At 35.5% G+C, this 15443-nt stretch overlaps 1 pseudogene; it reads right to left on the bottom strand.

Moving 5' to 3' along the window:
- Nucleotides 1–2393: 2393 nt before the first annotated feature.
- LOC116913879 lies at nt 2394–3162 on the bottom strand (annotated as a pseudogene).
- Between the last annotated feature and the right edge of the window lie 12281 nt (nt 3163–15443).

Raw genomic sequence — 15443 nt, 5'->3', positions numbered from 1 at the left:
TTAGAGTCAGAGTAAAGGGAGAAGTCTGCAAAATGTCATCTTCTCATAGCCATGGTGATCATAGACTCACAACAGCCGTGTCTCTTGTCACTGGATACATTCAAGTTGAGACCTCCTGTTGGGTATGAACAGAGAAGTCCCACAGATTTTTATAACTTAGAGTTGATGTGTTTGCAACTGGCACATTATAAAGCAGGTGGTGACATAGGACCTACTTTTCTATTCAGCCTGAATAAATCAGCCTTTATTGTAAAGTTTCAAGCCCAAGATCAAACAGACAGCCTTAGACAACCTCTGTGAGACAAACAAAATGAAAAGTATTGAAGATGGAAAAGATATTTGTAAGGAGGAAGAAAGCCTGGCAAGAATGGGGAAATTATACATGGCTTGTGAATTAATCAGGGTGAATTATTTGCATGAAAAAATTTTCAAAGAATTATATGTATTAATTAAAACTATTTATCTCTTCTTATTCTGGAATTGTCAGAATAGAATGATAATGAAGCAAAAAAATGGGTACACTTCTTTTCTTCATGAATTTCTCCCTCTTCAAATTAATGAAATAATATTTATCCTACATGATTACCAACAACAATTCCAATAGTTGGAATCAGTTATAATGATTGCTGCTCTTTAGAACTATATCATTCAATAAAGAATGAAGATTCTGACTTTATTCTGTTTATCATCTTGCATATTTCTTATTATTATTCTCTCTTCCAAAAATTGAGATAATGTGTACAACCTTTGTGGATTTTAAACTTCAATAGAGAAAGAATAGTTAATATCAAAATAGATATTAAATTTGAGAATATTTTAAAACACTAATAATTTTTCCTATTATAAACATTTAACAGTACACAATCCTTAAGCACATAATATTTAATGTAAGTTTTTCTGCCACAAAAATGCAGATAGCCAAGTGTTTCCATAGAAGTATTTTTTTTAATCTTTATTAACTTGGGTATTTCTTATTTACATTTCGACTGTCATTCCCTTTCCCAGTTTCTGGACCAACATCCTCCTAAATTTTCCCCCTCCCCTTCTCTATGGGTATTTCTTTCCCTATCCTCCCCCATTACCGCCCTCCCCAACAATCACGTTCACTGGGGGTTCAGTCATATGAACAACAATGCCAACCAACCAGAGCTTCCAGGGACTAAGTCACTACCCAAAGACTATACATGGACTGACCCTGGGCTCCAGCCTCATAGGTAGCAATGAACAGCCTAGTAAGAGCACCAGTGGAAGGGGAAGCCCTTGTCCTGCCAAGACTGAACCCATAGAAGTATTTTTAATTGTTACTGTTTCTCAGAAATATATCATGTTATTAAAAAAGGAAACCCAAAGAAACTTAGTAGAACTGAGAATTTTGTTACCTCCCTTACTAGAAATAAATGAATAGACAGTGAGCATTTCAGCCTTCAGAAGGGGATGTCAAATACATCATTGACCATCTTTAATTTTGTGTAGTTGACCAAGGGATGTAAAAACCATCTTATGTTACATAATTTTTCTAATATTTTGCTTACATTAAATAACCTAAACAGTTTTGAGTAAGAAAATAAATCATTTTTAGATGTAATACTTCTCAAATCTTTTTATACTGATTGGTGAATATACTGAAATATTCACCTTTGTAAAAGATGAAGAAACAAGTTCTGATTTATTTTTTAAACTGAGTATACAATTGTATTTAACATTCAAACATCATGAAGTCATGTGCACTATGTCAGTTTTACTGGAGGGTTAACCCTGCCTAGGATGATTGCTAGCTGAGTCGTATCAACGGGGTCTACTTAGCACTTACCACTAATAAAATACTTTATTGAATAAATACAATAGTAACAAAATGCATTAAAATTTATTCTAAAAACAATCACTTTTAAAGCCCTTCTAGTGGAGGCAACACAAACACAATAAACTGGACAGATATGGGGAAAGGGAATAACAATAAAATACTTTATTGAAAAATACAATAGTAAATGTATATAAAAAAATACTTTTAAAGTTCTATAAAAAAAAAGACAGATATGCTAGTTTAACATAATTGGCTGATTTTATACAGCACTTATATGTTTTTAGTCCACAAGTATATTACTAAATTTTAGAGAATATATAATAAAACCATTGCCAAATAACTAGTAAGTGAATTCCTAAGGAAAAGGATTTTACAGACCCCACACCCCACAGTCTAACTCTAAAGAGGGTAAAGCCAATGCCTTTCCTCACAAGAGCTCAGGACTAAAGTTGCTTTGCTATCAAAATCTCTACTGGTAATCTGTTGTGAACATGAAACAAGATTCAAATATTCTCAAAGAAGCACAGTACATGTTGCGCTCACCTCCTCAGTAACAGTGAGCACTGTATTCATAACTATCTTATCCCCGAAGTTAAATTAGGTCAGCCACATTTATGGACATTTCCTTCACTACGGTATTGTAGAATGTCTCAATGTCACGAAGAGTCCTCTTGTCTTCATCAGTAACAAAGTTATGTCCATACCTTTCCTCCCAAATTGACCGCTTCTGCCAATTCTGTGAATATGATTTTCAGGATTGGTAGGTGGATAACAGTTTATAAGCAAGGACACTTGTTGTTTGTCAATCCCACGAGCCAACAAGTCAGTGGTGATCCGAACATGGCTTGATCTTCGTCAGAATTTCCTCATGATGACATCTCTTTCCTTCTTGTCCACATCACCATGAGGAGCAAAACATTAAGTCCCTAATACATTTTCTCCATGAGCCAATCCACCTTGCACCTTGCACCTTGCATTGAAAAATAAACATATATGTGATAGTCAAAGTCTCACTTAAGTCACAAAGAGTGTCCAGCTTCCTTCCATCCTCTTGCTCAACATTAATATAAAATTGTTTAATTCCTTCAAAGGTCAATTCTTCCTTCTCCACCAGAAATCAAATTGAATCTCTCATGAACTTTTTGGTCATTTCTAGTACATCACTTGACATTGTGGCAGAAGTCAACATAACCTGAATGTCAAGCTCTGCTTTGTATCCACAAGGAATTCTACAGGTAACACTTTCTTTTGGCACAGTTCTGAGAAATAAATACTATTCATGTTATGCCATCATCACAAATATTTCTAAAATACATTCATAATAACACTAATGTTATATCTTCCTCTCACATAGTGAGCATTGCGTGTAATAGGTACCATTATGATTTTGTTTTATAAACATTAGTAATTCTCACTAATTACAAATGCTGCTAAGTTAAACTTATTAAAAATTATTAATTTAGCCTTTAAGTGTCCTTATTTATGTGAGTCAAGTAGTCAAACATGCTGTATGCATAAATTTAACACTTTTCTATGCAAGATCTTCCTTCCTTCTTACTTTCTTCTTTCTTTCCCCTCTTTCCTATCTTTGCCTCTGTGTCTTTCTGTCTCTCTGTCCTTCCTTGCTTACTTCCTCCTTTCTTTTTGTAAGGCTCTATGGTACCTCAGGCTGTCTTTGAACTCAATATATACTAGAAGAATTGAGATGATCTTGAACTTTTAGTTTTCTGCCCAGATCTTCCAAGTGTTGGGATTGCAAGAGTGTAAAACTCTTACAATTCCTGTTATTCATTTTATGATTGTATTATTTTCTTCAGTGACTAAAATGTATGAAGCAGTGTAACTTGATTCAACAAACCGGAACTTAATGCATTGTCCCCTGAGAATAGTGAGATCCAGATCAAGGTCTGACTACTGGTGGTGATGAATACTAGACTGGACATACAGACACATCACAGGATAAATTGCTGTTAATTATTTCCAAATTTACAATCTCTAAAACATGCCAAAATTTCACTATTTTCTTTCCTTCCAAACTTCAATTGACCACCCATATCTGAAAGAAGCCTTATAATTAACCAACTTACAGAGTCTCAGAGCTATGAACATTCACACCTTCACACAGGCATTAATGCCCTCTTGGGGTGGGAAGAAAATGGAAAAGGTCTGTGCTAAAAAGAGATTTCAATTCAGTTGAGAGAAGTTGTGAGCAGATGCTCATATTTCAATGTGGGAAAAGTCAGTCTTTTACAGCTGTTTGTGAACTATGCCTGTGTTCTGATGTTTTCACACTGTACCAATTTGCTCATTAGTCTATTACTGAAAGCAAATCAGTGTTAGGAATACTATTGTAATTTTAATAATTACTCATTTTTAATTATAACCTGAATGGGGAAAGAAATGAACATGTTTTATTTGAACACTGAAAAATTTTCAAGTAGTTGTAATACTGCTACATGCTTTAAAATTCTTATTATAGAAAACCAAAGGAGTGATTTTTAAATTGTTGAAGTAGTCATTTGTAAAGACTATAATGTAAGCAGTTTTTTTTATTATTTTTCTTTTTTTTTTTAAACTTGAATATTTCTTATATACATTTAAAGCCCTTTAAAATTCCCCTCCCCCTTCCTTATGGGTGTTCCCCCCATAGAAAACCAAAGGGGGTTTCAGTGATTTTTGGTGCTCTTAAATTTCATTGAAGAGTCCAGTCATTTATAGTCTTTAGGACTATAATGTAAGGGCGATCCTTCAGTTTTTTTCCATTATTTTATATGGGCTAGGCCTCCTTCAGTCTCATTTTAATCTTTGCCTCTCTTCCCTGTATTCTTCCCCTTTGAAGGAGTGAACCTTTGTTCATTTTTTCTACATTTTGATCTCATTCTAGACACTTGTAAAATAAAAAAATTATTCTTCTCAGTATTACTGTTCAGAATATGTTAGTTGCAATGATTCATACCTAGTAGAGTTAAAGTTTTTTAAAATAACCTATAAACTTTACTATTTTTCAGACGTTTGAAAACTAGGTACACAACACCATATCTAATTATTATTTTCAAAGGTGAAATGGTCAGAAGAAAGGAGTGGGGTTTCTGATTCTTTGACTGCTCTTTGGATTATTTTACTCCTACTGAGTTTGTGCCTAGTCTTATTGCATCTGGTAGTTATGCAGTGTCTAGTTGATATCCCTGAGAAACCTGCTAATTTCTGAAGGGAAATGGAGAAACAGCAGGTCCGGCTGAGTTGGAAGGGAAATTTACGGAACTCGGAGGATTGGAGAGAGAGGAGGCTGTGTTTAGGATGTATTGTATGAGAGAATAATAAATAAAAATAAAAATAGAAGTTATGAAATAATTTTATCCATAAAACTAAATCTAGCATAAATAATCATTTTTCCAAAGAAAAATTATAGCTCTATTATACTTGTTTTTTTAAATACAAAGAATTTATTGGCAAATTATAACCATTACAGTCAATAGCAGAGATTCATTCCATGATTCATATAACAGTATGTTTTTCACCTGTCATTCAATATTTTAATTTTTTTCACTCCGAGATACCTACTTTAATTCTTTTTAACATAGGTTTTTAGAAGTGGGGATAGGATGGTGTCTAATTTCCTATGCCCTTCAACCTATTATACTTGTAGTATGTAAACTGGCACAGCCTACGCTTGATGTATTTCATATGAGACACTGTGTCCTTCAGCCTGCTGGAACTTCATGCAGACTTATCTAAGCCTCTGACCTCCCTTCTGCCTCTGTCTCAAATCCTTGTCACTTAAAATCAAAGATTTCAGGTTTTAATAAAACTAGGCAGCTCCTATCATATGAAAAGGGTTACCAAAAGCAGAAAAATCATCAGAGACAGCCCCTGTTCCCAATATTAAGAGTGCCAGAAGACTGAGCATCACAACTGTAACATATTAGCAGCAGGCCTAGGTCTGTCCCATGCAGGATCCCAGATTGTTAGTTTAGTGTCTGTGTGCCCAAGATAGTTGATTATGGGGGTTGCTGTCTGGGAGGAAAGGAGGGAGGAGATAATATATGAGAGAGTAAATTTTAAAAATTAAAAAAATCAGAGGTTACCTTGTTCACATATATGTATGTATAAATGTATTATATATATATATATATATGAATAATTTTAGTTACTTTATTCCTTGATGGGTAAAAATAATTTAAGTTCATGTTGGATCATAGTTTGAGGATTCAGTTCACAGTGAGGAAGGCATAGCAGGAGGAATGTGAAGAGGTTGGTACTGCCCTGCCTTCAGTCAGAAAGCTGAAAGAGTGAGAGCTTCCCCTTAGCTCACTTGTTTTATTCAGTGGTGGATCCCAGTCACTGAAGTAATGAGCCTTTCTACATCACCTCACCCAATCTAGAAACCCCAACTCATATACGCCCAGAGGCGCATCCATAGTAATCCTAAGTGGCATCAAGTATGAATCAATAGGAATTATGTACAATTACAATTATTTGTCTTGTAGTGGGTTTTTTCTTTGTATGTCTGTCTTGTTTTATTTTCTCTGTTAGGTTCTCGCTAAGAAATACCAGAGTTTCCATCTTCCTGATGTTAGGAACGAAAAAACACACCTTTGGTGTAACTGGATTTTATTAAGGAATACAGCAAATCTCTATTACAGTTTCTATGGGAAACTAAGAAGATAACCTATTCATGTACATTGTTTGAGCTTGAATACTGTGGCCAGTCATAAGATAAGACATTTTACTTTATCTAAAGTAAGTTTTGAAATATTTTTAAATATTGATTATTTACAATTTTATAAAAGTAAGATTTAAATATGAAAATCAGCAGTTGAGTATTGTGTATTGATGTCTATATGTAGGTGACAGGCACAAAATAGGGCAAGGCCTGTGATTGGTCAGTAAAGGAAAAAGGCATGGACAGAGGTATTTTTGTTGCTATTGTTTTGGGTTTTTTTAAATATTTTATTTATATTTCAAATGTTATCCCCTTTCCTGGATTCCCATCCATTAATCCCCTATCCCTTCCTCCCTACACTTGCTTCTATGAGGGTGCTCCCCCACCCAGCCACCCACTGGCACCTTCCTGCCTCCTGGCCCTGAAATTCCCCTAACAATGGGACATCAAGCCTTGGCAAGACCAAGGGCTTCTCCTCCCATTGATCCCCAACCAGGCAATCTTCTGCTACATATGCACCTGGACCCATGGGTGTACACCTTAGATGGTGGTTTAGTCTCTGAGAGCTCTGGTTGGTTGGCATTGTTTCTCTTATAGGGTTGCAAACACCTTCAGCTCCTTCAATCCTTTTTCTAACTCCTTTTTTGGGGACTCTTTCTCAGTTCAATGGTTGGCTGCAAGCATCCACCTATGTATTTCTCAGGCTTTAGCAGAGCCTCTCAGCAAACAGCTATATCAGGGTCCTGTCAGCTTGCACCTCTTGGAATCAGGGATATTGTCTGGATTTGGTTGCTGTATATTGGCTGGATCCTCAGGTGGGGCAGTTTCTGGATGGCCTTTCCTTCAGTCTCTGCTCCAAATGTTATATCTGTATATCCTCCCATGAATATTTTTTGTTCCCACTTCTAAGAAGGACTGAAGCATCCTCAATTTGGTCGTCCTTCTTCTTGGGATTCATGTGGTCTGTGGATTGTATCTTGGGTAATCTGAGCTTTTGGGCTACTGTCCACCTATCAGTGAGTGCATAACATGTGTGTGTGTGTGTGTGTGTGTGTGTGTGTGTGTGTGTGTGTGTGTGTGTGTGTGTGTGAGAGAGAGAGAGAGAGAGAGAGAGAGAGAGAGAGAGAGAAAGAGAGAGTCTGTGTGTGTGTGTGAGTATGTTTGGGTTACCTCACTCAGGACAATATTTTCTAGTTCCATCCACTTGTCTATGAATTTCATGAAGTCATTGTTTTTCTTTTTTCTTTTTTCTTTCTTTTGTTTTTGTTTTTGTTTTTCTAGAGATCAGGACTGAACTCAGGGCCTTGCCCTTGCTAGGCAAGTGCTCTACCACTGAGCTAACTTCCCAACCACTAAAGTCCTTGTTTTTAATAGCTGAGTAGTACTCCATTGTATAAGTGAACCATATGTTCTGTATCCATTTCTCTGCTGAGGGACATCTGGGTTCTTTCCAGCTTCTGACTATTATGAACACAATGGAGCATGTGTCCTTGTTACATGTTGGAGCATTTTTGGTAATATGTCCAGGAGTGATATAGCTAGGTTCTCACAGAGTACTATGTTAAATTTTTTGAAGAAACTCCAGAATGATTTCCAGAGAGGTTGTACCAACTTGCAATCTCACCAACAATGGAGGAGTGTTTCTCTTTTTTCACATCCTCACCAGCACTTGTTGTCAACTGAGATTTTTATCTTAGTCATTCTGACTGGTGTAAGGTGGAATCCCAGGGTTGTTTTGATTTGCCTTTCCCTGATGACTAAAGATGTTGAACGTTTCTTTAGGTTCATCTTAGCCATTTGATATTCCTCAGCTGAAAATTCTTTGTTTAGCTCTGTTCCCCATTTTTAATTCTCTGGAGAATCTCTTATTTGATTCTCCAGAGTCTAACTTCTTGAGTTCTTTGTATATATTGGATATTAGCCCTCTATGGGATATAAGATTGATAAAGATATTTTCCCTATCTGTTGGTTCCAATTTTGTCCTATTGACAGTGTCCTTTGTCTTACAGAAGCTTTGCAATTTTATTAAGTCCCATTTGTCGATTCTTGATCTTAGACTATAAGCCATTGATATTGTGTTCAGGAACATTTCCCCAGTGCTTAAGGCTCTTCTCCATTTTTCTTCTATTAGTTTGTGTGTATCAAGTTTGATGTGGAGGTCCTTGATCCACCGGGACTTGAACTTTGTAAAGAATGGTAAGAATAGATCAATTTGCATTCTTCTACATGCTGATGGCAAGTCGAAACAGCAACATTTGTTGAAAATGCTATCTTTTTTTTCCACTGGATGGTTTTAGCTCCTTTGTCAAAGATCAAGTGATCATAGGTATGTGGGTTCATTTCAGGATCTTCAACTCTATTCCATCGATCTACCTGCTTGTCTCTGTACCAATAACATACAGTTTTTTTTTTCAATAACTATTACTCTGTCATACAGCTTGAGGTGAGGGATGGTGATTCCCCCAGAATTTCTTTCATTGTTGAGGATAGTTTTCACTATCCTAGGTTTTTGGTTATCTCAAATGAATTTGCAAATTGATCTTTCTAACACTGCAAAGTATTGATTTGGAATTTTGATGGGATTGCATTGAATGTGTAGATTACTTTTGACAAGGTGGCCATTTTTACAACATTAATCCTGCTAATCCATGAGCATGGGAGATCTTTCCATCTTCTGAGATCTTCTTCAATTTCTTCCTTTAGATACTTGAAGTTCTTGTCATACATTTCTTTCAATTGATTGGTTATAGTTAAATCAAGATTTTATATTATCTGTGATTATTGTGAAGGTTTTAGTTTCCTCCATTTCTTCCTCAGCCTGTTGATTCTTTTATAGAAAGCATTTCTGATTTGTTTGAGTTAATTTTATATCCAACCACTTTGCTGAAGTTGTTTATCAGGTTTAGGAGATCTCTGGTGGAATTTTTTGGAGTCACTTAAGTATACCATCAAAAGTCTGTGAATAGTATATTTTGACTTTTCCTTTCAAATTTCAATCCCTCTGACCTCTTTTCACTATCAATTTGCTCTGGCTATGACATCAAATACTATATTGGATAGGTAGAGAGAGAGTGGGCAATCTTGTCTAGTCCCTGATTTTAGTAGGATTGCTTCAAATTTCTCTCCATTTATTTTGATTTGGTTACTGTTTTCCTGTATGTTGCTTTTACTATGTTTAGTTATGGGTCTTGAATTCCTGAGATTTTTCAAGACTGTTAACATGAAGGGGTGTTAAATTTTGTCAAATACTTTCTCAGCAAGAAATAAAATGATCCGGCATTGTTTTGTTGTTGTTGTTGGTTTTAGTTTGTTTATATAGTGGATTACCTTAATGGATTTCTGTATACTGAAACATCCCTGCATCCCTGGGATAAAGCCTACTTGATCATGATGGATGATCATTTTAATGTGTACTTGGATTCAATTTTCAAGAATTTTATTGAGTATTTTTGCATCAATATTCTTAAAATAAATTGGTCTGAAATTCTCTTTCTTTGTTGGGTCTTTGTGTGGTTTAGATGCAAGTGTAATTGTGACTTCAGACAAGGAATTGTGTAGTATTTCTTCTGTTCCTATTTTGTAGCATAGTTTGGACAGTATTGGTATGAGGTCTTCTGTGAAGCTCTCATAGAATTCTGCACTAAACCCATCTGGGCCTGGGCTTTTTGGTTGGGAGACTTTTAATAACTGCTTCTATTTCTATAGGAGTTATGGGACTATTTAGATAGTTTATCTGATCCTGATTTGACTTTGGTACCTGGTGTATGTCTAGAAAAGTGTCTATTTCATCCTGATTTTCCAGTTTTGTTGAGTATAAGCTTTTGTAGTAGGATCTATATTTTTTTAATTTCCTCAATTTCTTGTGTTATGTCTTCCTTCTTATTTCTTTAATTTGGATACTCTCTCTGTGTTCCCTCTGGGTAGTCTGGCTAAGGGTTTACCTTTCTCTTTGATTTTCTCAAAGAATCAGATCCTGGTTTTGTTGATTCTTTGCAAAGCTCTTTTTGTTTCTACTTGGTTGATGTCAGCCCTGACCTTGTTTATTTCCTGACTTCTACTCCTATTTGGTGTATTTGCTTCATTTTGATCTATAACTTTTAGGTGTGCTTTCACCTAAAGGGCTGATAGTGTATGCCCTTTCTCCAGTTTCATTTTGGAGGCATTCAGAGGTATGAGTTTTACTCTTAGCACTGCTTTCATTGTGTCCCATAAGCTTGGGTATGTTGGGTCTTCATTTTCATCAAATTCTAGAAAGTCTTTAATTTCTTTCTTGATTTCTTCCTTGACCAGGTTATTATTGATTAGAGTGTTGCTCACCTTCCATGAGTATGTGGGCTTTCTGTCATTTTTGTTATTATTGAAGACCAGCCTTTGTCCATAGTGATCTGATAGGCTGCATGGGATAATTTCAATCTTCTTGTATCTGTTGAGGCCTGTTTTGTGACCAATTTATATGGTAAATTTTGGAGAAGGTACTATGAGGCGTTGTGAAGGAGGTATATTTTTGTTTTAGGATTAAATGTTTTTTGGATATGTGTTAAATCCATTTGGTTTATAACTTCTGTTAGTTTTTGTGTCACTGTTTAGTTTCTGTTTCCATGATCTGTCCATTAATGAGAGTGGGGTGTTGAAATCTCCCACTATTATTGTGTGAGGTGCAATGTGTGAGTTGAGCTTTAATAAGGTTCCTTTTATGAATGTATGTGCCCTTGAATTTGGAGCACATAAATTCAGGATTGAACGTTCATCTTGGTGGATTTTTCCCTTGATGAAGGTGAAGTGTCTTTCCTTGTTTTTTTGATAACTTTTGGTTGAAAGTCGATTTTATTTGATATTACAATGGCTACTCCTACTTGGACCATTTGCTTGGAAAATTGTTTGTCAGCCTTTTACTCTGATGTAGTATTTGTCTTTGTCACTGACGTGTGTTTCCTGTATGCAGCAAAATCCTGGGTCCTCTTTACGTATCCACTATGTTTGTCTTTTTCTTTTTATTGGGAAATTTACTCCATTATTAGGGACCAATGATTGTTGTTTCCTGTTATTTTTGTTGTTAGAGGTGGAATTATGTTGTGTTTGTTGTAAGAAGATTACTTTCTTGTTTTTTCTAGGATGTAATTTTCCTTTATGTGTTGGAGTTTTCCATCTGTTATCCTTTGTACAGCTGTATTTGTGGAAAGATGTTGTATTTATTTGGTTTTGTCATGGAATATCTTGGTTGATCCATCTATGTTAATTGAGCGTTTTGCTGGATATAGTAGTCTGTGCTGGCCTTTGTGTTCTCTTAGGGTCTGGATGAAATCTGCCCAGGATCTGCTGGCTTTCATAGTCTCTGATGAGCTGTCTGGTGTAATTCTGAAGGGTATGCCTTTATGTTAATGACCTTTCTCAGTATTAAATAAAATGATCATGTGCATGTTTTTGTTTGTTTGTTTTTGAGTTTGCTTACATAGTGAATTATCTTGGTGGATTTCTGTATACTGAGCCATCCCTGCATCCCTGGGATGAAGCCTACTTCATCATGATGGATGATCATTTTGATATGTTCTTGGATTCAGTTTGGAAGAATTTCAATGAGTAATTTTGCATCAATATTCATGAGGGAAATTGGTCTGAAGTTAGAGGCCAGAGAGCTAGGAGATGGAGGAGGAGAAGAATGACCCACCTCTGTGTGGCTTTAATTAGACACGGGTAGCTAGAATATCATATAAGTGATGGATTATTATAGGTCAATTTGTCCTATCTAGGTGTGCCATTTATAACATTATCACTTGTTTCTGAGTTTATTGTGTAGATGTATTGTGCGGTGAAAATTTACTGATATAAATCTGTTTGAGAAATTACAAGTCCTAGTGTTTTGATTTTGCTGGGATACTGGGAATTGTGACATGAATCATTATGGGTGGATGATGGTAATGTGAGCAGAGTTAAGGCAGAGGGATTAAGGCAGGGCCCAGAGAGTAGCAGGTGGTAAAGTAGGATGGAAATTGGGAATTTAGTGAGTAAAGTGGAGACATTTTGAGAATTCTCAGTCAGAGAGTCTGCTAAGATGGATATTCCCTGCTAGTGCCATGTGGTCCACAGATTCTGCTGCTAGTTTGGCCACATCCCATCATAGTTTTAAAATATTTCACCACTAAAGAGTATATTTACTTTTATAAAGATCTTATAGCTATTATTTTTAAAGGCTAGCATGGGAATAGTTAATTTTTTCCAGATTAAAAATAATCTGTGAATAAATACCAATTTGTTATTTGTAGTTTGAGATTGTATTTTAATTATATTTGTTCCTTTCTTTTTTCCAGACCCTCTCACATACCTTTCTCCACCCTCCTTTAATTAATTAACTAAATTAATTAATGGCCTTTAAAATTATTTTTGTATGCATATGTGTTATTACATGCATTATATACACATATACATTCTCAAATATAACCTGTTGAGTCTGTATAATGTTACTAGCATATATACTTTCAAGGTTGACCATTTCACAATTGAAAACTAATTGACATGCTCTTCTCTGGGAAGAGACACCTTTCTTGCTGCCAGCTTTCCTTAGTTGCCTATAGTTCTTTAAATAGCATTGGGTTTTTATGGGTCTCATGTAGTTTGACATGGCCATTGGTGTCCTTTTTTAGTATACTTATGGTAATGATGTTGATGCTAGTGATATTACCATTATTGGAGGAGAATCAATAACCACTAATTTACTAAGCAAGTTTAATCCTTAGCAATAGTCTATAAACATTTGTCCTTATGCCCATATATAAGTGTCGCCTTCAGTCCTTATCAAAGAAAATTCTCTTTGCAGATAGCAATCACTATAGAAGACCACATGAGTCAATATGGAGAATTGCAAAGCACAGTTTCAAGAGATAAATCTACAACATTCCTGCACCAAAATATTAAGGATCATTGCTTAAGAGGGAGAAATGTGGTTATAAGAACCAGATGATCAGGGAGTTTCTGTGAGATGGTGTCTCCTAGTAACAGATGACATCTAGTAATATATGGAGACCTGTGAGGTATCGCTGGCAACTTGGATCATAGCTAGAAAATTATACATACTATGCAAATTTTAACTAAATTTTTTCAGTTCTAAATTTTTCTTGCTTTTCTGGATGGATGAGGTGTAAGTTCCTTTTATACAACATGATTTGCATACATCATATTATGTTCAGCTACAATATTTTGAAGCAAAATGTGTTACATTAATTCCATATGCCTATATATTCCTTTCTATTTTCATGTCTTCTATGAACACATTTAAATTAAACACAGAGTGGACATACCCTTGCCTATTTGAATAGTCTTCTTTTACTTTCAAGTTTGTTCTGCTTCAATTGTTCTATTATATTTATGAAAAGAATTTGAATAATAACATTGTATATTGAGTGTCCAGTTGATATCTTTGTCTTTATCTTATCTTTATTTTCATTTTATCTTCTCTTCAGTTGATCATCTTTTGGTTATAGGTAACTGAAAATTTCTCTGCTACCTTTATATCATGATGCTAGGAAAAATTGTAGTCCAATGGCTTTGTGGCTTGTTTGGTGTCCCAAAGCCTTCTGCTTCAAGTCTTTCTTGGTTATAGATGGCCAGGTCAGTCTCTGGATCAGCCATTAGTGAGAGTATTAGGTACTGTTACCCTATATATTCCTGGGAGGTTTTATTTCACTAGGTTTCTATCTTTTGCCCCCAAAGCCCACCAATTCAGATTTTCTTTCATAGTATTCTCTCCCTCTTTCTTCTCTCCATGTGACCCCTCTGGTTCCCTCCTGTCCACTCTCTGTCCACAAGCAACATCTATTCTATTTCTCTTTCAAGGGAGATCTTCTCCTGAGTTCTCCTTTTTACTTAGCCTCTCTGGGTCTGTGGATTGTATCATGGCTATCATTTGCTTTGCAGTTAATATTTACTTATAAGTGAGTACATACTATAATCATCCTTCTAGGTCTGGGTTATGTCTACCCAACAGATGCTGCATCCTACCACAAAGGCACTTGCTCCACTATGTTCATGAAAGCTTTATTCATAATAGCCTGAAATGGAAATAACCTTGATGTTCCTTGACTGAAGAATGGATAAAGAATATGTGGTACATTTACACTATGAAATATTGCTCAGCTATTTAAAACAATGGCATAAAATTCACAGCAAAAACAGATAGAAGTAGAACACACACTTTTTAAAAATGGATGTTAGTAACTAAAAATGTTTTTTTTGTTGAAATTTTTAAAACATATACTGAAGGATAATTTTTTGCCTATGTTTGAGAATAGTTTTCCATTGCATCATGGAAATCCAAATCACAGTTAAATAATTAACAAGTCAAGAAACATTTGAAATAAACTTGTGAAATTAATTTTAAATACATATATGAAGAACTCTGTAGTATTTTGGCGCTTGTTCCCTGAGCCTGGTTTCCAGAAGCGAGGTTACAGATATATCCATTGGAGCTAAGCTTTCCATGGTCCTTTGGTCTTTTTCTTGCAGCTGTGAGCTTCTTTAATGGTCTTCATTTGTGATAGAAAGAAGCTTCTTTGATAAGGAATGATAGCTATACCTATATGTGGGTTTAAAGTGAAGACTTATGATGTAGTTAGGAAGTCTACAGTTCTAGAAAATGGTGGTGGTAGTTACTATCTATGATCCATGCCTTCACTAGCTCCAAGTAGTTGGGGAGGTTTCTCATATCGTGAACAAGATTTATCCTGCTGACTAGGACTTAAGGTCATTTAGATAGTTGTAGAGTATTACCAGCATATGAATACTACTATTCTGTATCTCTATGAATATCTTGTCATGCTGGTCCTGGCTATGGTAAATAGATGTCAGCACAGGGAAGAATTATTTACTGCTTCCCTCTGATAGCAACTTGTTTATCATTTTCTGGTAGGATAGATGGTAGACCGACCTGGAAAACTCTGATTGAGAGTACCTTTTATAGAAATCCTTGTATAAAGGAGACCTGGACAA

Source organism: Rattus rattus, chromosome 12 (genome assembly GCF_011064425.1).
Source record: "Rattus rattus isolate New Zealand chromosome 12, Rrattus_CSIRO_v1, whole genome shotgun sequence".
NCBI classification, from domain to species: domain Eukaryota; kingdom Metazoa; phylum Chordata; class Mammalia; order Rodentia; family Muridae; genus Rattus; species Rattus rattus.
This window is presented reverse-complemented; position numbering and strand designations above follow the sequence as displayed.